This window comes from Phodopus roborovskii, unplaced genomic scaffold (genome assembly GCF_943737965.1).
Source record: "Phodopus roborovskii unplaced genomic scaffold, PHOROB, whole genome shotgun sequence".
Taxonomy (NCBI): domain Eukaryota; kingdom Metazoa; phylum Chordata; class Mammalia; order Rodentia; family Cricetidae; genus Phodopus; species Phodopus roborovskii.
The window spans coordinates 6,675,031-6,702,722 of record NW_026126525.1 but is presented as its reverse complement, the minus strand read 5'-3'; the positions used below and the strand labels follow the sequence as shown (position 1 = coordinate 6,702,722).

At 40.4% G+C, this 27,692-nt stretch overlaps 1 pseudogene; it reads right to left on the bottom strand.

Moving 5' to 3' along the window:
• The window catches only part of LOC127232426 (centromere protein T-like), an 83,701-nt pseudogene extending 56,259 nt beyond the window's left edge, over positions 1-27,442 (bottom strand).
• Between the last annotated feature and the right edge of the window lie 250 nt (positions 27,443-27,692).

Genomic DNA, 27,692 nt, shown 5'->3' with positions numbered 1-27,692 from the left:
CTCAGAATGTATGCTAGGATTACAGATGCCTGTGCTGCTGTGTCCCACCAGGCTCCTGTATTGTTCTTGGGGACCCGAATTCCTATCATCAGGCTTGGAGAGCAAGCACTTTGCCCAGTGTGCCATCACTCCAGGTTCCTCTCTTTATTCTTAAGGGAAAAAAAACAACTAAGATAGCAGTATGTAATTGCAACAGCAGGTGACTGGCTCTCAGAAACCTGCCTGTCTTGAGAAAGTGGCTATGTAAATCAATTCTCCTGAAACACTATGAAAACTACAGACAACAGTAATGCAATAGATCTCTCTCTCTCTCTCTCTCTCTCTCTCACACACACACACACACACACACACACACACACACAGAGAGAGAGAGAGAGAGAGAGAGAGAGAGAGAGAGAGAGAGAGAGGCAGGGCAGAGATTTCCAAGAAGAGCAGCAAGCAGACACTAAGAACACCTAAGAAATAAAGGATGGAACCCTGTCCTGAGCCAGAAACTCAAGACAGGGAAGCAGCAAGCTGTCATGGTCTAGGGATCCCGGGGGAGGCTGCCATCAGGAGCATTTGAGCACCAATGCTTTGCTATTCAATATAGCTCAGCTCTCAAAGCTTACAGCTTCCCTGAAGCTATTACTTCTAAACTAAATGTCATTAGATCACCAAAATAGGAGAAACTGAAAGAATTCCAAAGTTCTGTCCCCCTCCCTTTCAGAACCTCCCCTCCCCCCATCAGCCTCTTCCCCCACTGTCAACCCAGCCACCCCACCTCCCATCCGCTCCCCCTCCACTGCAGGCTAGCATTTCTCATTGCAGCAGAAGTCCCTCTGCTCTGTCTGCTGTGTTACAGACAGTTCTGAGCAACTGCCTGAGGCTACTTCCTTCTTCTCTACAGAACAAAGTTCTGAGCAGGACAGCATCAGGCATCTCTTTGTCTTTTGCCAACTTGTGTTCTGAACAAGCAAGGATGTCATCAGCCTGGCCTCTGCATGAGGTGGTTTTATAGGATAGAAAAATATCTGATTTACAAATCTTGGTGGCACATACTGCAATCCCATTGCTCCAGAGGCAAGAGGATAAGTGATTACATCCTTCCTCTGCTACTTGTGAATTTGAATTCAAGGCCAGACTCAGCTATGAGACCTTGTCTGGGGAAAGGAAAGGGAGAGGAACCAGGGGAGGAGAGGGGAGGAGAGGGGAGGGGAAGGAGGGGAGGGAAGGAGCCTCAAAGTGATGCCAGTTACCCAGAGGAAGTACAAGAACTTCACCTGAGTAAATGAACAGGTATTAATAGAAAGTACAGTTTTCCCCTTACTCCTCAAACTCTTGTAGGTTATGTCAAGGCCTAAGTCTATAAACACTTCCTGAAAAGACACAAAGGGCTGATGTGATGCTTTGTTGTGGGAAAAGTGCAGCTCTCATATATGGGTGGTTTGTGGGGGCAGAGGGCTGTACCCTGTGGTGTGGCACTTGCTAGCTAACTTGCTAGCTGTGAGTCCCTGCCCTCAGTTCCAGCTACACAGCCCACCCCCCATCATTAAAGACAGAGTCCCTTTAAGACCCTGCTTACTAGATGTGCTGCTCTGCTCTATGGAATGGTAGTCCCATTAGGTACATTCTATTAGCATATCCTATCTGACTCTGGCTTAAATTCAGCCCTACCATTGCTCCGTTTCCACAGTCTGTGAGGGCCTTCGCCTGCATGGTTTTTGCCTCTTTTACTCTACTGCCAATAACACCAAACTCCATGCCCTGCTGTCCCTAATTCATGCTTGCTCTCTGCCTCTGTTTCCCTGTGGTAAACCTCACTTGGTAAACCTCACTCAGCATTGCAGCTGAGCATTACCAAGCCTGCCTTCTCTGAATCTCCACACTATTCCCAGAGCACAACCAAGGGAACTAGACCAGCATTTAATTTCAGTCCTGTTGTGTAGTGTGTCCTAGACAGTGGGTGTTCACTTCATGCTAATGTCTGTATGAAAGTTTAAATGTAGAGAACACTGATTCTCAACTAAACTCAGAAACTGGCCAGGCAAAAGGAAGTCAGCCTTGTCCTGAAATAATGATGCAAGCAGCAGAAATTTCTACTACATCAATCAAGATGGTTCATAGCAAGTAGTCACCGGGCCAAGTAAAGTGACCTTCACACCCTCCCTCCCCTGCCCCACTCCATATTCTTGTTAGCTTCAGTTGATTGATGGCTTCCAGAAAAAGATGATCCATCACTGTTCAGATGAGCACAGCTTCTGCCAGTTCTGCCAGGGCGTGTAGGTCATTCCAGCATTTTGTAAAAGCGAGACAAAATATGAAGTCTAAAAAAAAAAAAAAAAATGCCAGCTCATGGGAAATAAGGGAGAAAACTCAACAGAGTGTGGTGCTGCCAGGCACCAGCCAGATTAACGCAAGGGAAGACAGATGGGCCTACTTCTGAAAACAAAGCATGTGTTGTATAGAGAGTGTTCATGTTACAAACACAAACACAAATACATTTTAAGTCCTGGGGAGTGATTTTAAATTCACAGCAGCAAGTAGAGAAAGTCAGTGCCTAAGATGAGTGTCAGCCATCACTTAGACTGCATTCTGGCAAATGCCTGGCTGTGTGCCAGCTCCCTCCCTTATGTTGTCCAACCCAATCCTTATTTCGCTGAAGGTGAGAGTATAGGGTTTGGGTGCTGTGTTTGTTTGGAGGGATTCTTGGTTTTGTTTTGTGTTTTTGGTTTTGAAAGTGGGAACTCCTTCATGTTCACACACAGAGATAGCAAATGTGAAAACTAGGTCCAAGTCAGAAGTTTAGTCTAATGCCCACACTATTACCAAGCTGCATGCACGGCTCACTTGCTCCCCAACTTTCAGGAAGGAGAAATAGGTTTAACTAACAATGGCTATGAAAATAAAAATATGCATCTCAAAACATGTATCATACTGGTACCTGTAGGATGAGGGGGCAGCATTACTCTTTACAGTGATGCTCAGAATGCCTAGACACAGTGAAACAGTCAAGCAAAGAAATGGCCTTGAATGTATATAGCAGCACAGCATGTTTTGAATGAGAAAATAATCAGAAAATTGTCAGTTCTTCCTAAGAGATTTCATTAATTTTGCATAATTTCAATAATATATATATATATATATCATTTTTCTCAAAGCCAGACAAGTTAATTATACATTTTATTTGAAAGAACAAATAAGAGTAGCCATGGAAACACTAAAACAGTAAGGAAGGGAGACTACTCCATCTGGATATTAAAGTGTGTTATAAAAGCTTTCCCTCTGAACTAGCTGGCTAACAGACAGACCAAGAGATAGAAAAATGAAGCCCCCAAATACGCCAGACTGAACATGGCAGTTTAGGATGCCATAAAGGCTGTGCATCTCAAATTAGAAGAGAAAAAACGAACTAATGGACAGCTGGTGAGTTATGCAAAGAGATCACACTAAAGTCACTTCTTACACTAGAATTAATTCCAAATGGGCCTGAATGTTAAATAAACAAACTGCAAAAATAGTAGGGAGGAGTCAGTCACTCCCTTTCTGTAACTTAAAATCCAGAAGTAATAAAGGAGAAGAAATCGTCTGATCACACACAAATTAAAATATTTACAAACATTAACATTAACAAAACATTAACATAATCAAATTAACAAAACATTAACAAAATCAAATAATAAACAGGGATTATGGTAGAAGATTTATAAATTAAGCCATTATAACACGTAATAATAAGTAAAGAACTTTCAAAGACTATGGAGGTAGAAAAATGGGCAGATGTTACTATTCACATAAAAGGAAAAGCAAATGACTTGTAAAAACAGACAAAATTACAAATGTGTACCAGTGTTAAGGCTTGGGGAAAACAGGCCCCTTGTGCCTTACAGTGAGAAACTCAAGTTAGCATAGTCCCAACCTGCTGGGGTCCATAAAAATGATTTTGATTCACCTTGGCTTAAGGTCAGAGAGTTCAAAACCATCCTTACTCTTCCAAGGTTAAAGTCATAAGACCTAAAGTTCTCAGGCATGGCTACTGTAGGATGTTTTGGTCTTATCTAAATAACAAGAGACTTGGTCTAAGGTGTGGCTACCCTTAACCCTTAAGGCCAGATAATGAGAGATTTAGTCTAAAGTGTGATTACTAAATGTTTGGAAAATTAAGGAAAATAGTCTGTCTCTTCCTTGTATTATGAAAAAGAAGTCTTTTGCCATGTTCTCCTTTTTGGTTGAGGCATATAAGAATGTTGAAGAATAAACTTAAGGTGTTCAGTATTCACTGGATTGCCCTCCAACTCTATTCTGTGTCTCTATATTTTCCTTAGTATCTTTACCTCAATCCACACTCCCCCTCTCAGGTATGAACTGCATAAGCCAGCTGGATCTGACTGAAGTCCCACAAAGATGGGTTCCCACAGATGTCCCCCCAGTGAGGGACACAAACAAACACAGGCTTCCACAGATTGGCACCGCAACATGGGGCTACTATAGATGGAAACTACACCAAGGACGAGGCCTTGGGTTAGATCTAGAATGAGTTTTGTACCTTACCCAGTGTCCCAATTATCCCCCTTCTAGGAATGTTCTCAAAGTTCTCAGTAGAGAACTTTTAAATACTGTAAAGATAAAGACATTTGCTATATCATTTTTTGTAATAGCAGAAAACCAGACAGAGCCCTGTGGCCACCAGCAGGGTACAAAACAAGTAAACACCATGCTTTCACAACATGGAGTGCAATGTCCCATTAATGGAAAACACAGATTGGCATTCTTCAATCTCAGAAACAACATTAAAAGGCATTATCAAGAATAGTCACAGACTGTTCAGGGTGTACCTAAGCAGTACACAACAGTGTTGGTGTTTCAAAGGTACCAATGGCCCTACCTTATAAATGGTTAACTCAAAAGCTTGTGTGAGTGGAATAATGACCTTTGGCATCAGAAAAATTATAGACACTGGAACAGCTGGTATAGGAGCAACTAAATGCTCAATGTATTGAAGAATCTACCAGTCCCTGGTATTCTACTATATTTGCCATTAAAAAGAAATCTGGAAAATGAAGAATGGTAATGAAAGACCCACAGAGCGTGGACCCTCACGCCCCTTCTCAGGAAAGGCCCCCCTACCCCCAAATCAATCACGAGAAATGGTCTTGATGTAAAAGCATGAGGTCTTTTATATTCCAAGCGCACTGGGGTCCACAGTCATGCACCACACAGGGGTAGAGGACTGAGGACCCTGAGTACAGAATTGAGGCAGTTTTTGTAGGGTTACAACAAAGCCCACGCATCGTAAACCAATCATCTCATAGCGTCCAGAGCCCGCGTGTGGACCAATCAATTTAAACCCTCCAAGCCTGTGCTTTACTGACTAATCAGTTTTCTATAGCCCTGGAGGTCGGCATCTCCTAGGTGGGATGACAAAGCTCATCTCCTGTACTCACATACTCACATGCCCTGTTGTAAACAGCAAAGAATGTGACCTTTCGCCTATTTACTGGCTGAGGGCAGGATCTGGAATTTAAGGTTTAAACTTCTAGCTTCCTGGGGTCACTGGAGAGTTAGGCTGTATTTTTCCATTCTTACAGTAACAGATCTGAGAGCTAGTAATAAGGTGATCCAGCCAATAGGTTCTCTACGGCCTGAAATTCCCTTGCATTCTTTATTACCAAAGGGATGGTCTATTATAATGACTGATTTTAATGACTAAATTTTTTTTACTATACCTTTATAATAACAGGATAGAGGAAAATTTGCCTTCACAGTGCCGACTTATACTAATTTTCAACCTGTTAGAAGATACCAGTGGGAGATTTTGCCACAAGGAATGTTAAACAGTTCTACTTTGTGTCAATATTTATACAGCAGCCATTAGAAATAATTCATAAAGTTTCCTCAATCTATAATTTAACATCATATGGATGATATCATACTGGCTGATTTAGACTCAGCTACCTCAGAAAAAGGTGTTTGATGAAGTAAAGAGAATTTTGCCTTGTTGGAGACTAATAATTGCTCCTGGGAGGGAAAAAAACAGGAGATTTATTATTATTATTATTATTATTATTATTATTATTATTATTATTATTTAGGATATAAGATAGGTTTACAAAAAATTCAACCTTTCAACTACATGAAGTACAAATCTAGAGAGGTCAATTATGAACCCTTAATAATTTTCAAAAATTGCTGAGAAATGTTAACTGGCTAAGGCTCGCAATTGGATTAACTACTCAAGACCTTACAAAGTGATAAGGACTTAAATAGTTGAAAATTATCAGATGAGGCTGAGAGAGAATTGGCTCTGGTAGAAGAGAAATTACAGGATGCATATGGACCCCGAGCTTGATTGTATACTAGCCATTCTACCTTGTACTCATCCTCTTACAAAATTTCTTATACAAAGAGAAGATAATATCTTAGAATAGATACTTTTACCACACAGAGTAAAAAATTAAAGACCTATATAGAAAAATTTTCTGAATTGATTCTGAAAGGAAAATTAATACTTAATCAATTAGCAGGAATAGATCCTTCAGAAATTGTGGTACCTTTTACTAATGCAGAAATTGCTTCATTGTGGGTAGAAAATAAACATTGGCAAAGAGCTTGCAATATTTTTTTTGGGGAGAGATTCACAACAAATACCTCTAAAGCAAGAAACTTTATAAAAAGTAATAATTGGATCCCCTCCCCCCATATAATAAAGGATATACCAATTTCTGGAGCTCCCACATTCTATAATGAAGCAAATAAATCAGAAAAGGCAGGTTTTAAGTAAGGAAAATTAAATAAAGGGGTCAAAGCCCTTATGATTCAGTTCAAAAGTCAGAATTATATGCTATTTTCATGGTATTATTAGATTTTCCAGAATCTCTTAATATAGTTACTGATTCTCAATATGCAAAAAGTTGTTTTACATATCAAAACTGCTGAACTTACTCCAGATGACTCAGAATTAACTTTGTTGTTTATTCAATTATGCAAATAATCAGAAATAGAAGTCACCCCTTGAATAAAACACATATCAGATCCCATACATATCTACCAGGTCCTCTAGCACACGGTAATGATGAAATTGATCAGCTATTGGCAGGAAATGTGTGAGAAGCCTCAGAATTTCATAAGAAACACCGTATTAATAACAAAGGATTAAATATTTTCCATCCTTTGGGAACAAGTGAAGTAAATAATAAGGAAATGCCCTACTTGTTCTTTGTATAACCAAACTCTATTACCTGCAGGAAATAACCCAAAGGATACTTAAAGAAATGAAGTTTGACAAATGGATGTATTTCATTTTGTAGAATTTGGAAAATTAAAATATGTGCACCCTGCCATAGATACATATACAGGACTCGAATGGGTAATGCTTTGAGTTCTAAAAAGGCTGATTCTGTAATTACATGTTAGAAATTATGGCCATCATGGAGATGCCTGTACAAATGAAGGCTGAGGATGCTCAAGCATGTCTCTAGTAAAATGAACATTATTTGCATATTACAATATAAAGTATATTATAGGTATACCAGACAATTCTACAGGATAAGCAGTTACAAAAAGATCTAACTGTGGGGATGGAGAGATGGCTCAGAGGTTAAGAACACTGGTTGTTCTTCCAGACGTCATGAGTTCAATTCCCAACAACTACAATGTGGCTCACATCCATCTGTAATGAAATCTGATGCCCTCTTTTAGTGTACAGGCATACATGCGGATAGAACCTTGTATAGATAATAAATAAATAAATCTTAAAAAAGGAAAATATAATTGCACTTTAAAAGATATGCTTAATAAGCAGAAAGGGGTAATTAAGACCCCCAAAGATAGATTACACAGTGCTTTGTTAACTTTAAATTTCTTAAATGCTAATGAGAAAGATACACTAGCTGTGAAGAGACATTTGATAGTAGAAAAAACTGCTAAATTAAATTAGCCTGTACATTTTAAAGATGCGTTGAACTCAGGATGGAAACCAGGACATGTGTTACTTTGGGGAAGAGGTTTTTCCTTTGTTTCCACAAGAGAAGAAAATCTATAGATACCATCAAGACTGATAGAGATTAGATTCAAACAGGAGAGTCCTCTCTATTAAGAGAGGTTATAGTTCATCGAACAGCTTGATCACTCAATCCAAACTAACTTAATGGACTAACAAATGCCTCTCATTTGATCAGATATAAAGCTATTTTATTAAAAATAATACTTTTTCTATTGCCAAAGATCATTTTGCATTAAGAAAGATATAATCTGCCAAAAAAGGAACTCCCCAAAGTTAGGGTTTAGAGTGGGGTTTTGTTTTTGTCTTTCTAGAATAATTGCATCCAACTAAGGATTTTAAAGTCCACTGGACAAATGAGATGTCTGAAGAAGATGGATGAATCATAAACAGAAAATGTCCCAAGAAAAAGAATTAAATGGCCTAATGATACGACACACCTCCAGCAGAGTAGAGTTTCATAAATCTTCCCGAATGCTTGTTTTTGCTGTGCTCTACAAACATAAAGAGCAAATGGTCTTTTTGTGTTCCCAATTCAATCAAAATAAAAGCTGGCTTTGGAGTGCAAGCATGGCTCTTTCCTTCTCTAAACCTAAGCATGCTTGAAAATCCAAAATCTCTGTCTCCTGTCAGAAGAGCCACTTGGTATGGGACAAAAGAAAACAAAAATAATGGACTATCCTATTGAAACTAAACTCAAATCCATTGGTTTTATTTTGACTCTTTAAAATTTAAGATCTCAAAATCTATAAGATTCTTGTGTATATGTATAAACTTTCTGTCAGGATATTAGTAGTCATACAGAGTGCTAACTAACTTTAGAAATAAGCTTCATCTAGTTACCTGTACCTGTTTTCAGGTTTGAGTCTGAAACAGGTTACTAGGAACAAAGTTTGTGTACTCTGAATGTACTTAATAGACTGTGGTCCTATAACACTTAGTAGATCTGCCTTATATGACATTTTAACTGTTTACATTTTCTGCAGAGAATAGTACCCATTTCTAGTAACCTTTGAGGCCTCTAAGAACAAGATGGGGCCCTGCAACAATGGATCCACCTGGATTGTGGTAACACCACTAAGCTGACAAACACCTTCAAAGCTGTTAGTTAAGATGGTCCAACCACACAGACTACTCCAGCCAGGACTTCAGATAAGCCTTGCACCTTCCCATCACACAGACACTGGACAACAAATGATACAGCTAGGTCTCCCAGGACTTGACCATTATCCCAGTTTTTTCTTTGTTCCCTAAAGATACTGTCACCCCCAGACAACAGGAAGTAACTTTAAAAACAAAATGCCTACATTCCCAATAGGTGGGGTGGGTGGGTGTAAGTCATTAGGTGGGGTGTGGATGTTAGTCATTGTTTAGGAGTGTTAGTTGCAAGTTGTTATTGGTCACGGTCAGGGAGGAAACTAAACAAAGGACGTTGGATTAAGGGATTCCTTTCTTTCCTCTACCTTCCTTTATCTCCTATCTAGTGAATCAAATGGAGTATAGGAATGATAGGGTTAAAAGGTAGATTATTAAATCTACTAAAAAGCAACTACTAGTCTCAAATATTTTTCATTGGTATGGATTTTTGTATACTGGTACAAATTTAAGGTATTTTGTTACAATATACTGTATATATGTTTCTATTCTTGTCTAAGATATTGTACCTATGCAGATCATTTAAAATGTAATATAAAGTTCTAGTCCTTGAAAGCTATTATTACAAACTGTTCAGGATAATTTTTAAAAAGCAGGTTAGTAGTTAGCCATCTATAACAATCAAACTTTTAGTCATGTTAGGTATATTTTCAAGGACAATCAGAAATATATTTTAGATACATAGATGGTCTTCTAACACTTAGATCTACAGAATAAGGCATTTAAGATGTTTTAATAACATAAGGCTTTTAACAACAGTGAGATACACTGCATCAATCTACTTCACAGAAGATGATGGGCATCAAAGAACCTCCATGTCGAGTTTGCTTTAAATATGGCAAAGCTAGCTATTTGACAAGAAACTTCCCTTACCTCAACTGCTGACAGTATGCAATTCAAATTGGACAAGTAGGACACAAAAGAAGGCAACTGCCAAATTTTGCCAAGATTAGGTAAGTCATTCTTTCAAAGTTCCTGCTTCACAGAGAAGTCAGCCATATAGTCTAGGCCTGTAGGCCAAAGATAGATGTTCCAATGTCACAGAAGAACCTTGTGTGAACATCCAGGCAGCCAGCCTGTCATTTTTATAGTTGTAGAAGTTGCTTGCTTTGCACTTAACTATTCACTCAAGTAATATTTTATCCTTCTTGGGTCCTTAATGGGAGGTGAAGACTAGTTAGCTATGCCATTTTCTTTGTTACCAAAATCAGAAAAAAAAACTTACAAAAAAGATATAAAGTTTATAAGGCTGAGAGATATAAAAGCTTAAGTTGTTTATCTAAAAAAATGTCTTAAGGTCTAAAAAGATAGTATTAGGTTGGTAATGCAAGTTATGATAGAAAGTAGTTTAAGTATAAACCTTTGGACTCACCAAAATAGGATAAATAACAGAGTATTTTCTCCGAATTTGCCAAATATAGATGGACTGGACACTGAATGTAATTTTTACCTGAAATTGTTCTTATTGTATATAACTTTACTGTATTGGAGTAAAAACCTTTCCTTTTTATGTAGATAATAGCCAATAAACAAAACAATAGACCTCCTATTCTTCATCTCCAAAGATATATATTCTAAGAATAAAAATAGCTATAGCAAAATTCTATACTCAATTCAATAACCAATTGTTAACAACAATAATGGTATTATTTTTGAAACATATTGATTTATAATATAAAATAATTAGTAATTGATATATCACTAGACATAAAATGATCAGTACAAGAAAAATAAAATTAAATGGCATATAAATAAGGAAAGTCAATAAAAAATATTCATCATGAGTTTAACATACTTCATGATAAAAGCTCCAAAGAAGTTAAAAACATACAGAATGTGTGACATTGGCTATATGTGACAACACATAGCCAATATTATCTAAATGGGAAAAAAATGAGAGAATTTCCTATAAAATCTCAAAATGAGACAGGACGTCTACTTTCTCCCACTCATTCATTACAGTACCTGAAGTCTTAACTAGAGCAATAGGATGAGAGAGAGAGAGAGACAGAGAGAGAGGAGAACACAGAAAGGAAAGGATGAAGTAGAATTATCCCTATTCAGAGGACATGATATTATAGTCAAAAGAACTCACAGACTCCACCAAAAAAGTTTCAGAACTGATGAGCACTTTGAGTAAAGTCACAGGGTAGAAAATCACCATAAAATTCAATAGCTTCTCCATGTATTAATAACAAATGGGGTGAGCATGAAATTATGCTGGCTCCCACTTATGCTGGCTCCAGAAAGAAAACAGTACATGGAATTTCAATGGGAATGAAAATATGACATCAACTACAAAAGATTCTTACCAAAAAATAATTAAACATGAACAGTATCAACCAATTACATCAGTATCTAAATGAGGCAATTTTGTCCCCAGAGTGCATTAGGCAATGTCTGGAGACATTTTTAGTTGTCAAACTGGGGGAAAGGGCTAACACCCAGTAGGTAGAGGCCAGGGCTATTGCTAATACACAGGACACTCACAACAAAATCTACCCACCTGAATTGTTAATGACACCAGGGTTGAAACTCTGCTATGGATTTACCAGTCTGTAGGAATATAGGACCCAAGATATAAATCATCCAAATGTAATATTGCTTGAATCCTTGTTTGGATTTTGCTTGAGTCTTGAATAAACTTGTAGGTATATATTTATGATCCAGAGAACTTTGAATAGTGACAATATATTGAAGTTACTGCTTTTAGTGGGTAGTGGGGAAATCCTTATCTATACTTAGAACCATATACTGAAATATTTACATATGAAATTACTTGCTATCTAGATGTTACAATTTGGATATGCAATGTCTGCCAAAAGGATCATATGTTGATGACATCTAGTTCATTGAGAAGTGATTAAATTATGAACTAATCAATGGGTTAGTCTATTGATGAATTCACATCTGAAAATACTATTAGGAGATATGGCCTCACTGAAGGGAGTAGTAGGTCACTGAGGGGATGAGCTCAGGGATGATAGCTTATCCTCTGGCCCTTCTCAGACACAGTGACATGAGCAACCCTGTCCTGTCAGTTAATACCTGTCACAACAGTTCTGTCACACCACATACCCAAAAGAATGGATCCAAATGACCACAGACTGAAATTTCAGAAATCAGGAGACAAGATAAATCTGCTTTCCTTTGCAGTATTTCAGGTAGTTGTCACAGTTGTGGGAGGCTGACACACTAGGAGTTACTTTAAAACAATGTATACAGAATAAAGAACAGGAAGGGAGGTGGCAAGGAGAGGTAGAGTTGGTCATGAGTTAATTGTCACTGAACTTGGGTGGTGAGCCAAACTTCTAATTCTGTGTATGTTTGAAACTAAATGATTAAAAGTACAATATCTTTTGTATTATGCACATATATATATATAAAAGCTTTTGTAAGTACATGAATATATAGGGCATTTGTAAATAATTGCCTGTGAACTAGGGTGCTTCCCAATGTTCTGGGTTATTTTTAGAAGCAATAAAGCCACAACACATAATCCTTAGAATTCTAATTTCCCATACTATTATGCTTGCTCTTCAAATTTTTCCACCAATGAACTCTTAAATAGAGGCTGGTGTTTGAACTTTCTCCTCCATCTTTACTAAGTTTTAACTGAAAATTCTATATGCTTACAGGATGCAGTGTGATATTTTGTAGTATGTACACATTGAAACTTATCCAATACCTTGTTTATTTCTTTTTTTTTTTTTTTTTTTTTTTTTTTTTTTCTGACAAGAGAACCGGATCTACTCTCAGCAATTTTCAAGTATGTAATATATTTTTATTGATTGCCATCACCAGGCTATAAAAAAGATCCTAGGAACTCATTTGTCCTATGTAACTGTGACTTTGAAATGTGTGGTCTGCACCCTTCCACTCCAATATTCCTCAGTACAGTGTATGTCTGTTCCAGTCACAATTTCCTAAGAAGATGCTATTCTAAGGAGAAAACCATAGCAGAAGGATGAGTCACAAGACGAGACAAAATGATCCTCGGCCACTGTTTCTTTCTTTCAGTGACAAAGATTTCTTAAACCCTGTATTTCTAATGGGTTTTTATTGGTGGAATTATTGTGTTCTTAGTTGAGAAAGTGAGGTTCTCATGGGGAAAATGAGTAACAGTGGAAAGTGGAAGCTGGGTAAAACCTTCCCAGCTACCCAGCAGGCTTGCCAGAGCTGGGTACAGTGCTCTGTTGAGCCCTGGAATCTTCTGTCTTAGGGACGGCTAATACTCTGAACACACAGAGACGTTAGGTGATGGTTTTGTGCCTGAATGTAGGAATGATACTTTATATGAGTAGCAGAATTGAGTTTGAGATTTACTTTCCTGCACCTGGTACAGGCATTGACAGTTGCTGACTATCACTACATTCAGCTGTGAGCAACTCCAAATACCCAAAAGAGAACCTAATAGCTGGGGATTAAGTCAGTTCTTAAGGAAGTACCTTGACCAGAACAAGTTAACCCTGGCCACGTGAGACAAAATGATTCCGAAAGTGATCTCATCATTAAAGTCAGCACACATTTGGTGATTAATTTCATCAGTGGCCCACAGCAAGCCACGTGTGCAGCCTTCGACTGTCTCCACACTGACTCCAGGCCAGGCTGTGTGACTTCTTTGGGGCAAGAAACATTCACAAGCATGGCACCGGCAGAGGTCTCACATGCACAGTCACAACAGGCCTTCGCCCAAATGCCTTCTCTTGGTCTTTGGAGCCACCCTGTAAAGTGGTCCTGGGACCCAGGTGGAAATGCTATGTGGAAAGGGGAAAGTGCCTGGCCAACCTACCAACTTCTACACCCTCTGAAGTTGAGGCATTAAACATGTTTCCAGAAACATTCCATTGCTGGCAGTCACCACTAGTCCTCATCTGCACAGTAGAAATATCTGAAACAGTAGCTTGCTCTTGAGATGCTACATCAGTTTTACCTTGTGGTTTTATATATCCCATGGAACAATGCTAAACGTCCTTCATAACAGGAAAGCTCATGTTATCTGTTGCTCAGAACTGAGCAATGGACAAAGATCTACTAATGAGTATAGAATCTAGGTCCTCTCCAGTTGGGGCCCTGGTTACTCAGGAACCATCACAAGTATAAAATTCAGGACAAGGATTTAGAAAGCAGAGGAGAGTTAGGGCTCTCTGTCATTTCTGAACATCCAGATTCCTTCTAACTTATGGTAGTACCCAGAAACATGGATATCTTGGAAGCAGCCTCCAGTGTTGGGAGCAATCAGCACATAAGGAAACTATCATCTTGACAGGGCACTCTGCATACTAAAACACATATACCTCCAACACACAACTTTGCATGTACCCAAATATTGTTCCAAGCACAACAGACATAGAACTACGGCTGCACCAGCAACCCTGTGCCCACCTCGGCAGTTGAAGACCACCCCCAGAACCAGAAATCCTGTGGCCATTTCCTTAGGAGTCGAAGCCCACCCCCCCAGCACCAGCAAAACTGTGCCCACCCCTAGAAAACCCAAATAGCACCAGCAAAACTGTGCCCACCCCTAAAAAGCCCACTGTCTTAATTAATTTCTATGATACAATGCCCTGACAAAAGCAACTTCAAGGTAGATGGGCTTATTTCAACTCAAGTTCAAGAAGCCAAGGTAGAAGCAGCTTGAAGCAGCTGGGCGTCCATCTACAGTCAGAAGACAGCAATGATTGCCTGTAGTGATGTCATTCTCTCCATCCTTGACAGTCCAGAATCAACACCAGAGAATGGTCCTACCAGCAGTGGGTGGGCCTTCTCACCTTCATTAACACACTCAAGACAATCCCTCACAGGCATGCCCAGAAGCTAGCCTCCACCTAGACAGTCCCTCACAGCTGTGCCCAGAGGCTAGCCTTCAGCTAGATAACCCCTCACAGATGTGCCTAGCAATTTATTTTTTAGCTGATTCCAGATTCAGCCAATGACAACCAAAGTTATCCAGTATAATCAGCTTATCCAGAACTGAATAAAGGTTGATTTAGAAATTAAAAGGACTAAACTTAAAGAATCTACAAGTTAGAGCATCACTCCTGTGGTCTGAGGAGAGGGCTTGGCAGTTAAAAATATTTCCTACTTTTCCAGAAGACCCACATTTAGTTCCCAGCACCCACACCAAGGAGCTCACAACCACCTGAAACTCCAGGTCCAACACCCTTCTCTGGCCTCTGGGACACCTGCACATACATGGCATTCACTCATAGACACACATGTATGCATAAATACAGATGAATTTTTTTTTGTTAAGGCATCACTCCTTAGATTGTTATGGGCTGAAAACATGGGAGTGAGGATAGTCCTATAGCCAAATCCCAGCAGATGTATCTGGAAGAGAACAACACCAGGTGCTAGAGTCAGACACCTTCAAACATATAAATCAAAGTCTAATTCAAAACAAAACAGTCTTTGTAATTCAGTTGGAGAATGATTCTCTGACATTTCCAGTTGTCACATGAAAAATCAGCCAAAATTTCTAAGTTAAGATAGTTGTTTATCCCTTGGGGCTTGAGAATTATTTTATGTGGTATGGTCTAAATCAGTAATTTTCCAGATAATCAAGACATCTGGAAAGTTCTAGCTTTTGTATATTTTGCTCATCTGAGAGTAAAGCAAGAAATCTAGCTTAAACCTGACAAAACAGCAATAGAAACCCTAAGACACATGAGATAACAGAATTCAGACTCCACTTAAGAATGGAAAGTTACATAAAACATACCATGTAGGAATGCACACTCACATAGAAAAGAAGCAAACAGATTGCATACATTTCAATATATAACCTTCCTGACTGACCAGTACTTCTCGTCCTTCCTAGTGCTATGACCTCATGTTATAGTGACCCCCAACCATAAAATTATTTTCATTGCTACTTCATAACTGTAATTTTGTTATTGTTATGAATTAGAATGTAAATATTTTGGAAACAGAGGCTTGTCAAAGGGGTTGCTACCCACAGATTGAGAACCACTGATGTATTCCCACTGGGGGGAATGAGATTTTTCTGCTGTTATAAGTCCAGTGCTCTGTTTTCTTCTTTGAAATCTTGTTACCATGTAGAGTATTATCCTACTGAAGAATAAATTTCTTATTGGCACCAGAAAACAAAGGTAGTTAAAGCCATTAAGCTACAATAAAATTATTATATCAATAGTCTTTATGCTAATGAAATTGCACACCAGTGAATATGGATTTTCTTGAAAGCAGATTTGCAAGAAAATACACAATGATAGAAGCACATATACACAACAAATAATTCTTCATCAGATGGAATATTTGCTGCTGGCAAAACAGAATTCTAACAGACAAGATCACATAAAGAACATATTCCAATAATAATCTAGAAAATAATCTAAAGCATGGCATGTAGTTAATACTATATTCTCCTTCCCTGAGACAACTAAAAATGTATATAGTCTAACAGATAAGTAGACTGTAATGCTAACACAAAGGAACCAAAATGTATGGAAATATAGTAACGCCCCATGCTTTTCCAATATTGAGCATGTGATGGGTAAATCACTACTTAGAGTGAAAGAAAAGAAACAGTGACCTGTTTAGCAAGCACAGCAAACTCCTGTGCATTCCCAGAGGCCTGAACTGATGTGAAAATAGCATGGCTTTCACCCGATGATCTTTCGCATAAGTAAACAAAGGAAGTGAAGAGGCAGACAGGACAGTGACAGTCTACCCAAGGTTGCATGTCATCAGCTCTGTGTTTATCGAGAAACCCAGCCTATACTCTAATTATATGTCTGGAAAAAATGCTAACTGGTCATTTTTAGTTATTTTTTCAAATAAAATGTAAGCTATTGTGTTTATTTTTTTCAAGGATATTATAGAAGCCTTAAATGTTCAACTGAATTAATGTTGATCTTCTGCCAATGAGCTTGGAAGCCAAAGGAATAAATAAACTTTACAGTAAAATTAAGAGAGAGAGTAAGCAAAGGGAGAATGTGTGACATGAGTAGGTAAAGTTAGGCTCATGTGTTACTAAAGGATGACAGGCAGGTGGATGGAAAGACAGACAGACAAGAGATAGAGACCAGGAGCCACATTCACTCAAAAAGACATGATTATAAAGTGAAAATATGAGCAATATCTGTCATTTTATTTCCAAAATCATTAAAACCAAATTGAATTGCTATGGATTTTCAGAGGCAGTTCTGGACTCCACCTAGAACTTCCATCTAAACAATCAGCGATTGGAAACATAGGAGTACACCATACACCATGCCCAAGACCATGTCACCTCATAATAGTGGCAAGAACTCATTGTTATATTTGAGCCTTTATACTACATCAGAGAGCTCAGAGATAAGAGCTGTACTGCTTGTTTTCTCTCATTTTTAACTCACTATAAATCCTTTGTCTCTACATGTTTCTTTTTGTTTGCACAATCACGTGGTTTGTGCACTTGCTTGTATGTGACCCTATTGTTTGTGATTTCTAGCAATGGAAACACCAAGGCAATGGTCATATGGACTAACAGTCTGGATGATCCACAGTTGGACATCATTTCTGAGACATAAGGGACCCATCAATACTAGTTTCCAACACAGATGCTCATAGTAAACCTTCACTGACTGAGTCACAGACCTCCCAACCACATTTAATCCTCTCACTGGCATTGCATAAGGTTCTTCATAATATGATAAATAATTTTCAGGAATGTTTTCAATGATTAAACTTGTTCTTGACAATATCATATGTATGTATATATATGATATATATAGATACATAGATAGATGATAGATAGATAGATAGATAGATGATAGATGATAAATAGATAGATGATAGATAGATGATAGATAGATAGATAGATATAGATATATATATATACTACCTTATTTTATTGTTTACTCTCCCCCTATGCTCCTTCGTCTCACTTCTATCCCTGTCATCATCATCCTCTCCACAGGCCCCTTTCCCACATGTACACCTTTCAGTTTTGTCTTGTGAGCCACTGATTTTAATCAGGGCCATCTTTGTGGCCACAGGACTAGAAGTCTCCACTAAAGCCTAGTGGGTTCCCCATTTGGTTCACAACTAAAGACAATAACTGTCCCTTCCCCCATAAACCCTTCCCCCATAAACCATCACTTGCCAATAGTTCAACAAAGGGAGGCTAGGACCCCCTGAGTCCCTTTCCAACCTATGATTAGTTGTTGGTTGCCAGTCCAATCTTGTGCAGGCCCACTGCAGGCACCCATGGCTGTCATGACATGTTGCAGGGGCTGTTCCATGCCTGCAGGTATAATTTTGCAGTCCTGCTCTTCTTCCCAAGCCCTACATTCCTTCTCTTCCCTCTTCTGCAATGTTCCCCAAGCCTGAGGAAGGGTCGTATCAATGTTCTGTTGAGGGCTAAGCATCTTGTGCAGTCTGCATTTACCACTGTTCCCTGCAAGAAACTTCCTGATTAAGGATGAGAACAGCACTTATCTTTGGGCACAAACATGAATGTTTAGACCTGTGGTTTGATGCTGGAGCTGTGTCAGTTCAGCTCAAGAACAATAAATACTAAGTTCCCTCCCAGGGCCTAAAACCTCAGTCATGGGACTGTTTGGTTTTTTGTTTGTTTGTTTTGGGTTTTTTGTTGCTGTTTGTTTTGTTTTTTTCTTTTCTTTTTTAGCCAAGTTCACAGTACTAGGCTCCTGTGGAATGGGCCTCAAAGCCAATCAGAGATCAGCTGTGGCCCCCAGAGCAGACGTGCCAACTCCTGCACCAGCGGGCACCTCTGGCCTGGCTGGTTGGCATTATCATTTGCAGGGTCCACATCTGGTCAGAACTGAGGAGAGCAGATCCCCTTACAGGCCAGTGAAGGGAGGGAGCTCCAGGTCAGTTCCAAGGAAGCTGCATCCAAGGTGTGTGGTGTCCCCAGCAATGGGGTCTTATCCTCCAGGCAGCCAAGGGGAATTGCTATACCTGTATTGTCTGGAAAACCTGTGGTATTCCTGACCATAGTGTTTGAAGGATAGGCTAGAGCAATTCAATAAGAAGACAGAAAAAGGAAGAAAAAGAAACAAACAGGAAAAGAAATTAAGTATCCTTATTTGCATATGATATGATTCTATGCATCAAATAACCTAATAACTACACCAGATCACTCCTGGAACTGATAAACACTTTTAGCAAAGTGGCAGAATACAACAACATGAAAATGGTCAGCCTTCCTAGATGTCAATGACACACAGGGGCAGAAATCAGGGTGTTGGGGGAAATCCCATTCACACTAGTCTCAGAAGCAAAACATCTTGGAATAAACTTAACCAAGGAAGTGAAAGACCTTCAAAATAAAACTTTAAAGCACTAAAGAAAGAAATATAGGAGATGAAAAGGCCTCCCATGCTCCTGGATGGGTAAAATTAATATTGTAAAAATATGGCCAATCTACCAAAAACAATCTACAGACTTGAAACAATTCCAATCAAAACTACAACTTCACCCTCACATAAACATTTTAGATACCAAAAGGTTTATATGGAATAAAAAAAGATATCACATAGCCAAAGCAACTAATAATAATAATAATACCGCTATCCCAGTGCTTCTCAACCTCCCTAACACTGTGACCTTTTAATACAGGTCCTCACATTGTGGTGGCCTCAACCATAAAATCATTTTGTTGCTACTTCATAACTGTAAGTTTGATACTTTTATGAATAATATAAATATCTGATATGTGTTATGATCCATAAGAAGTCCCCATAAAAGACCACCAGTCATGTATGTAATCAGCAAACGTGCTTTATTAATGTTCCAGCATGCTGGAGTGACACCTGTTGACAACCCAAGAAGGCTGAGGCCTCACCTACAGGGTTGGCCAACTGCTGGTTTCTTCTCCTTTTCAACATTAAGATAGCCAGTGTTAGGATATCCAGCCAGTGGATAAACCTGTATCTGTCATTCAAACACACACACACACACACACACACACACACACACACACACACACACACACTTGATTCATTTCCTCAAGAGACACTGCCCAAGACGCTTGCCCAGTTCACTCCCATATCCCTGCTGGACTTCTTGAGAACACCTCCCATATTTAGACTCACATACAAACCTCCAAGACTTTGGCTCTGAGGAGCCAAAGTAATACAATCCTCTGAGGAGAAAAATACAATCCAGGGAAAGGGAAGATGAAGCATCAAGCGTGTGCAACTGAACTTACACTAAATGATGGGGAAAGGGTTCACTGATGCATTGGAAGACGAGACCTGAGTGGAAAGATTACTTTTGGTTCTAAACAGCAGAGTCACTGTCAGACCCTCAACTGCAGAAACATAGAGGATGACTGGTCCAGACTGTAAGGGGTGGGGGAGGGGGTTCTGTTTCTAGTGTTTGAAAATAAAATGCTCATCTCTAATCATCTGCTGGGGTTTGGATTTTTCACTACCGAAGCAAAACATTGATTGTCTTTCACAGCCTTTTGATACAAATGTTGGTGACACCATAGGACTTTGTGCCCTTGTATTCTTACCATAAGATGCTGTCAACTGCCTCGGTTCAAGGCCACAAAACTGACTTGATACTGAGGCACTGTCTCCTAGAGGGATTATCAATAACATTTCGTGGACGTGATGGGGATTTGTGGCACATTCACTTGGAGCCTCCACAGAATAAAATGTCACTCCTTCTAAAGCAGGACAGGGACTCTCACAGGGACAAAACACATCCAGACCCCTAATTCATATTCTATAAAAGTAACAGTGTGCTCTCTTTCCCTGTCAACAGTGTGGAACGTGTCCTTCCTTGTCTCTGCTGCATGTCCTACTCTCCTCAGAGGGGAAAAACCACCAGTCAAGACAGTGTCATAATGACCCTTAAGACCCACCAGCCACTGATCCGTATCCTACAGAGGGAAAGAAAGCAAAGAAAAACTTTCTCAAAACATGATGTAAGGCTTTTCAAAATGCTAACCTCCTTGAAAAGCTATTGGCTTTTGAAGGCTACTGTAAAAGGGAGCGCCAGAATTTTTTCAGGGCTATGGCCCTTGGTAATTGTCCATGTTCCAGTGGGTGGCCCTACATCCATGTGCATATGGGCAGCTCTAATTAGACTCAGTGGGTTATAGTGTATGTGTGTGTGTGTGTGTGTGAGCACTCACACACATGTGCGCGTGTGCATGTGTGTGTGTGCCTGTATGTATGTGTGAGTGTGCATGTGTGCACGTGTGTGTGTGTGTGTGTGTGTGTGATGAAGTTAGAGGCAAATGCAGCAATAGGAGGGCCTCTTGGAGGAGTCAAAGGGGAGTTGGGGTTGTATACACATATGAAAATCTCAAAGAATAAATTTCAAACATTTGTAAGTGCCATCCTGATGACTAGTGGAAAATTACCCAGAATAAAAGCATATTCCTTCCTCTACTTGAGAACAAACTAATCTCTCTTTCCCTCTCTTCCTCTCCCCTTCCCTTGCTCCGTCCCTCTCTCCGTCTCTCACTCCATCCTTTCCCCTTCCCTCCTCTTTCCCTACTTTTGAGAAAAATCCTTCACTCAAGGTTGTGCCTGAGCATTCACTGTCCCCACAGTTGTTGTTTCTATTGCCACTGAGGCGGAAGTCCCCTTGCATCCTGCAACACTTTTGCTCAACCCAAGCTCACACTTTATAGGAAGTCAGAGAGAGAGATGACAACTCTGAGCACCGCTGGCTTCTTGTCACTTGATCACCTCAGTCTCTTCATCTGACAGTGTGCACTGCCTCACTAGACCTTTCCACTCCCGTTCACGTTTCCCATGAGAGGGTGTGTGCTCCCGACAAGATAACCTATTCCATTCCCAAATACCTGTCAAATTATTGCTTATGTTCACACAAATGTGCTTCCTCTTTATTGCTTATGGAACTAAAACTACACTCCTCTCCCACAGGGAGGGCTTCCTTCTCACGCTCTGTGGATGTCACTGTCCAAGGGACCTAAACCAGACACTGGGCAAAGCCCACACAGTTAGGAGCCACTTGGGCTCAAAGGGGACCTATTTCTATGCCAGGAAGAACAAATTTTGCCACAAGAAACAGCCTGCCTTATTTAGGAAACAATTTAGAAAATTTATTAGCTCATATCTAGAAAAGTAGTGATGGAGTTCAGGCTCATTTCTCTTCAATACTCTGTCCATGTGTCTACTCTGTGTTAGCTGTGGTAGTTTGGGCTCTAACATCACAAACCTATCAAGAAGAGCAGGCATCTATCCTGTGGCCTCCCTAAAGGAGAAATGATTCTACCCCAAGTTCCCAGCAAGCATCTGTGAAAATGACCCATAGCTGTCCTTCAAGCACTGGTCTAAAGGGGACTGGATTGCTGTACACAACAGATACAATCTCAGAAACCAGGGTGGGGGGCTTATCTTTCCATGGAGTTCAAGAACTGTATGTCAAATGTTGAACCCTGCATCTTAAAAGAGGATGCTTGGGGAGTAGAGGTATGGGATGCAAGGAGAAATGGCAGTGTCTGAATTTCCTGAAGCTCTGTGCTCTCTGGCCTTATCTTGGGTCCATCCATATTTTGAAGGCCAGAAAACAAGACAGTAACACAGCAACAAGGGCAGCCTTGAAATTCCAAGTTAGCACTAGGCTATGGGCATAGTTTAAAAAGAATTAGATGGTCTTGGACCTATTTCATCTTCTCCAGGGATATGCCCAACTGTCAATTCAGTATTCTGACAGAGTCCTTTAAAAGCCCTGTTCACTTCTTTAGAATTGAGGATTCTGAGTGATACAGTAATGAATTCATATTTTACAATGCCTATCTTTATTCGTCATTGTCATTAAGTGGAAAATTCAGCTATTCAATATGATGATCATTTCCAGCCTTTGATAAGATTTTTTCCATTTTCTTTTTCTTTCTTTTTTTTTTTTAATGCTTCTAAATTGTAATAAAGCTTTAAAGACTAAGGTACCCATGGCTTCATTCATCTGTCTCTCAAGTATAATGAGTGTATACAGGCCAAGAAGAAAAGGGATACAGGATTTGGTGTAATCCTATGACCTCTCTCATTTCCTTGTGTAAGGCTGAATAATTCCAGAGGAATGTCACTTAATGCCAATGAGTTATTGTCTCATTGGCACTAAAAAAAAATCCAGCACAGTGTGTATGCATAAACTACAATGGAAATAGCTCACATATGAAGCATCATGATCAGCCAGTGTAATCAAAGGCTGTGTGTGAGTCCAGATGCACACACACACATGTCACATACACGGAAAACACTTCTCAGAACACAGAACACAAATACCACAAAGTCAAAAAACCGTACTACATTTTTCCATCACACAGAACAAGACATCATCTTTTTTTAACTATATAAGTCTAAATGCTGGCAACATACCTACAGTGGGTGGGAACACTAGATTTCTTCTATTGGAGCCTGCCTCTAAAATTTCATTTTATACCTCTATCATTTTCACAACCATTTCCAGTTTAGTACAACTGGTTTATTAAAGGAAAATGAATGCTTTCTATAATTTTTAAACATTTTATTATGAAATATTTTAAAACAATCAAAACATAGACAGAAATGTCTTTGTTTGTTTGCTTGCTTGCTTTTCAAGATATGGGTACTCTGTGTAGCCCTGGCTGTCCTGGAACTCACTCTGTAGATGAGGGTGGCCTTGAACTCACAGAGATCCACCTGCCTCTGCCTCCTCAGTGCTGGGATTAAAGGCATGCACCACCACTGCCTAGCTAGGAATATCTTAAACTCCTACATACTCCCATATACTGGCTCCAATAACTAATAACTTGTGGCCAGTGTTGCTATGTTTGCAACCCTATACTGCCCTCTCTTTGTTGTTTTGAAGATAATCAAGACCTGTAATTTCATCTACATATATTTCAGCATTTTTCTAAAGAATTGGCTTATATAGATATAATTATTTTCTAAACAATTAGTTATTAAACATCTAGTCAGTGCTTAAATTCTACTTTTTTTTTTTTTAAGAAAGAATCTCACTCCTTCGCCTTGGCTGGCCTTGGATTTGTGACACTCTTCCTATCTCAACCTGCCCAATGCTGAATATGCAAATGTGAACCACCACATACACATTTTGCAATCCCTTTGTCTCCCAAAAATTACACCATAAATTTTCTAAGTTTGGTAAGGCAGGAAGAATAAATCATCTTGATGATTTAGTGGTATACCGTATGACAATACTTGGAAGGATAATGCAATTGATAGGCAACATAATATATGATACAGATGATAATAATAAGATGACGATGACAGTGAGCGCTGCCTACTAAGTAAAAGAGGGTCATGAAAATGCTATCTTCAGAATAATGGGACAGAGACAAAAATACAGGAAACCTGACTCCGTGTCGAGTCCCCTAACATCCATGGATACACTCCTTCAATTTTAACGTTTGGTTCAAATGTGGATACAACTAAAAACAATCTCATCCAATCCCAGATCAGAACTGATTTCCAAGTGGGGTGTTCTCCAGTTTCAGTGGGAGATGTCCCCATAGGTCATCTGTCTGAACACTTGTCCCTGAACATGAGTCCCTAGGCAGTGACTCTGTTTTGAGAAGTGGAGACTAGATGGAGGAAGTAGGCTGATGGGAACGGGACCCGAGGTTTACAGCCTAGTTCCACTCCTGTTTGGTCTCTGCTTCCTGACAGGCAATCTGACTCCACATATTCCTGCCACCATGGACCTGCCTGCCACTGTGACTTTCTTGCCCGAAAGGATTGGATCCCTGATTTGTAAGCCTGACCAAATTTTTCCTTCCGTACATGTTTCCATCAGGTATTTGGTCACATTGACAAGGAAAGTAAATAATACAGAAAGCTGGTGACAGACCTAGTTTGCAGGAAGAAGGTTGAGGTGTTTGGAGCTGTGGTCTGGAGAGGGGGTCATAAAATGATATTAAAAGGCCAGAATTCCAACACAAATGTTTACAGTAGAGGTTGTGATTATGAGGTTTCAGAGCAGGGTAAGACCTCGTGGAACAGAGCTAGAATTCATTTGTGTGCTAGACTGGCCAAGAAGGTGGCTGCATTTGCCCATATCCAAAAAATGTGAGCTAAGCTAAATCCACTAAGTTGTTTGGTGGGGGAAATTTCAAGATGGAATAATATCCAGGTTCTATGGTGATTATTACTTACTTCCATCCAGACTTACAGAACGCAAGATCAGAAAGATTTAAAAAAAAAAAATGTTGGGAGAAAAGGGGAGGTTACAGCCAGTTAACACTGAGAATAGGCCAATGGCATGGCTATAACTGTTGGTGTGATTAGCATCATTAAGGAGAACACCCAGACTTCACAGTGGGAAAATCAAGAAGATTCCTGTAGGGCAAGACTGGGCCCATGGAGATGTGGGAGATGGAACAATGCAAATTCATTCGAAAAGTGATCCCTTAAACAGGGACCCTCCATGGTACCCTCCTCCACCCAGCATGCTCAATGGTTCAGCTGAATGCACACAGAGACTACTGTAGTCCCAGGGGGCTGGACTGTATCTCAAGATAGCAATAGAACTTGGCATCATCCATGTGGTATTAGTTTTGTAGACATGGAAAATGCAGGAGGAAGGGGTCTTAGAGGATGGCACCAAGGTTCAAGAAAGCTTCTGAAGCTACATCAGGATCTCTAAATTGATTTCTTGAGTTGGCTATGCATAAATCTATGAAGACAATGTCTAGGTTGTAATGGAGACTCCTGGGTATTAGTGATTCCAAAGATTTGCCAAGGAAAGCTGAAGATAGTAAACTGAGGAGGCCCATGAGAGAGGAGCAAGTCAGAGAGTTGAAGAACAGGCTTACCCCAGCCCACAGTTGATACCATCAGAAGCTCCAGATGCCAAGCATGGAGCTACAGTTTCCTGTTTGTTGTGCCGGATTTTGATTTTGTGTTAGTCTGGCCATTCCTTGTTATTCTCAAATTCTTCCTTTTTGTTTATATTTTGTTTGATTATTTATTTTTGTTTTGTTTTTACTCATTTTGAGACTTTTTTGATGCTGGGAGATGGGAAGGGGACTTTACAACTATGTGGGTTTAATGTATCCAAGGTACCGAGAGAGCAAGCGTTAAGGCTTGACCACTATGGGAACAGCGAATGCACAGGGGATGAGTAGCTGCTCAGGTACCACTCCACAAGCGGGCAGGTACCACTCCACAAGCACACACAGGGGGACTTGATCAGTGACTAGTTTCTGCTGTGGCATCAGCAGCTCCAAGTCCTCTGGTTACACCGTCTCATGGCCAGCATGACCAGCAAATACCTCCAGGTCGTTGTACAGGTGCTGGAAATACTTGTCTAGGCACTTCACCACCTCAAGAGGCAGAGATAAGGGGCTTCAGACAGTGGCTCCCTCCAGCCTTGTAGAGGTCTTGTAGTGGTGCCTAGGACCCGAGTTCGGGTCCTGGATGGAAGCCTGGCTGGCACCAACTCCAGAGGTTATGGAGACGATACTACAACTGCAGCTCATGGGGGCGGCTCAAGAAACTATGTGGCTTCTCTGCCTGGAGTAAGTCGCAGATGCTGGAGGCTAATTCTAAACTTGTTGGCCTGCCAGAAATATCCTCACGCCCTGAAGATCCTTCTCGTTCCTTGGCCTCAACAGCCTCCCCAGATGGCTTCTCTTAATTCTAGAGGCTGAGGCTATAGTCTGAGAGGAGTAAAGGAGCAGTACCAAAGCTCATTCTGCTCTGTGGCTCTGCAGCCCAGTCCCAGTTGTGCCCTGTGACCCGACTCTTTGAGTTCCTTCAATCCCAGTGTGAGAAGGGCCCACCAGAGAGTGATACACACTGAGGGAGCACTCAACCCAGAGCTGCGAGGAAGGCTGGGTGTGTTCCAACAGTAAACCTGTGGCAGGGTAGCAACAGGGAGAGCTGAGACCAAGGAATCGTCCTCCAGATCCTGCAAAAGAGTACCTACATCTACGGCTTGGTGTATGGTACCTCTGCGAGCCAGGCCATGTCTCCTCACTGAGTGGCTGAAGAGGCGGGACAAAGCTGAGGTGGGATGAGCTGGCCAACGAGGGAAATGAGCATTCCCACGTGGCCTTGGGAGAGAGGTAATGCCTGGTTCACTTGCAGCTGAAACACTGGCAATCTCAGCCTTCGCTTTCCTTTGCCAGTGGCCACTAGACCTGGAGGCGGGATTGCGGTGGGCTCCAGTTCAGGAAGTTGCAGCTCCTGGGTTCCTTCTGGGCTGCTCTCGCGTCTGGAGGACCCAACCATCTCTGGTACTTGCACTGGCTTCAGCACTGAGTCTAGCATCATGAAAGAAGGTTCTGGGGCAGTTTAGTAGAATGTCCTCCAGCAGAGTCCGGGATGTCTGTTCCTCCAGGTTGCCCATGGGTTTGAACATGAGCCAATCTGACAACTGAGCTAGTGCCATGAGACTGGCAGTTGTCTTCCCTCCTCCCCCAGTGGGAATTACCCTGCCTCTTGGCTGATGCTGTTTGAAGTGGAATTCTCTGTGCATTAGTCTGAACATCCCAGCATCACCTCAGGGTGCCCGAATTCTCTATATCCAGGACACTCTGCAAGAACATGCATGTTGTCTGATCCAGGTCAGAACTATAGCAGCCTGCCATGGTGAGGGT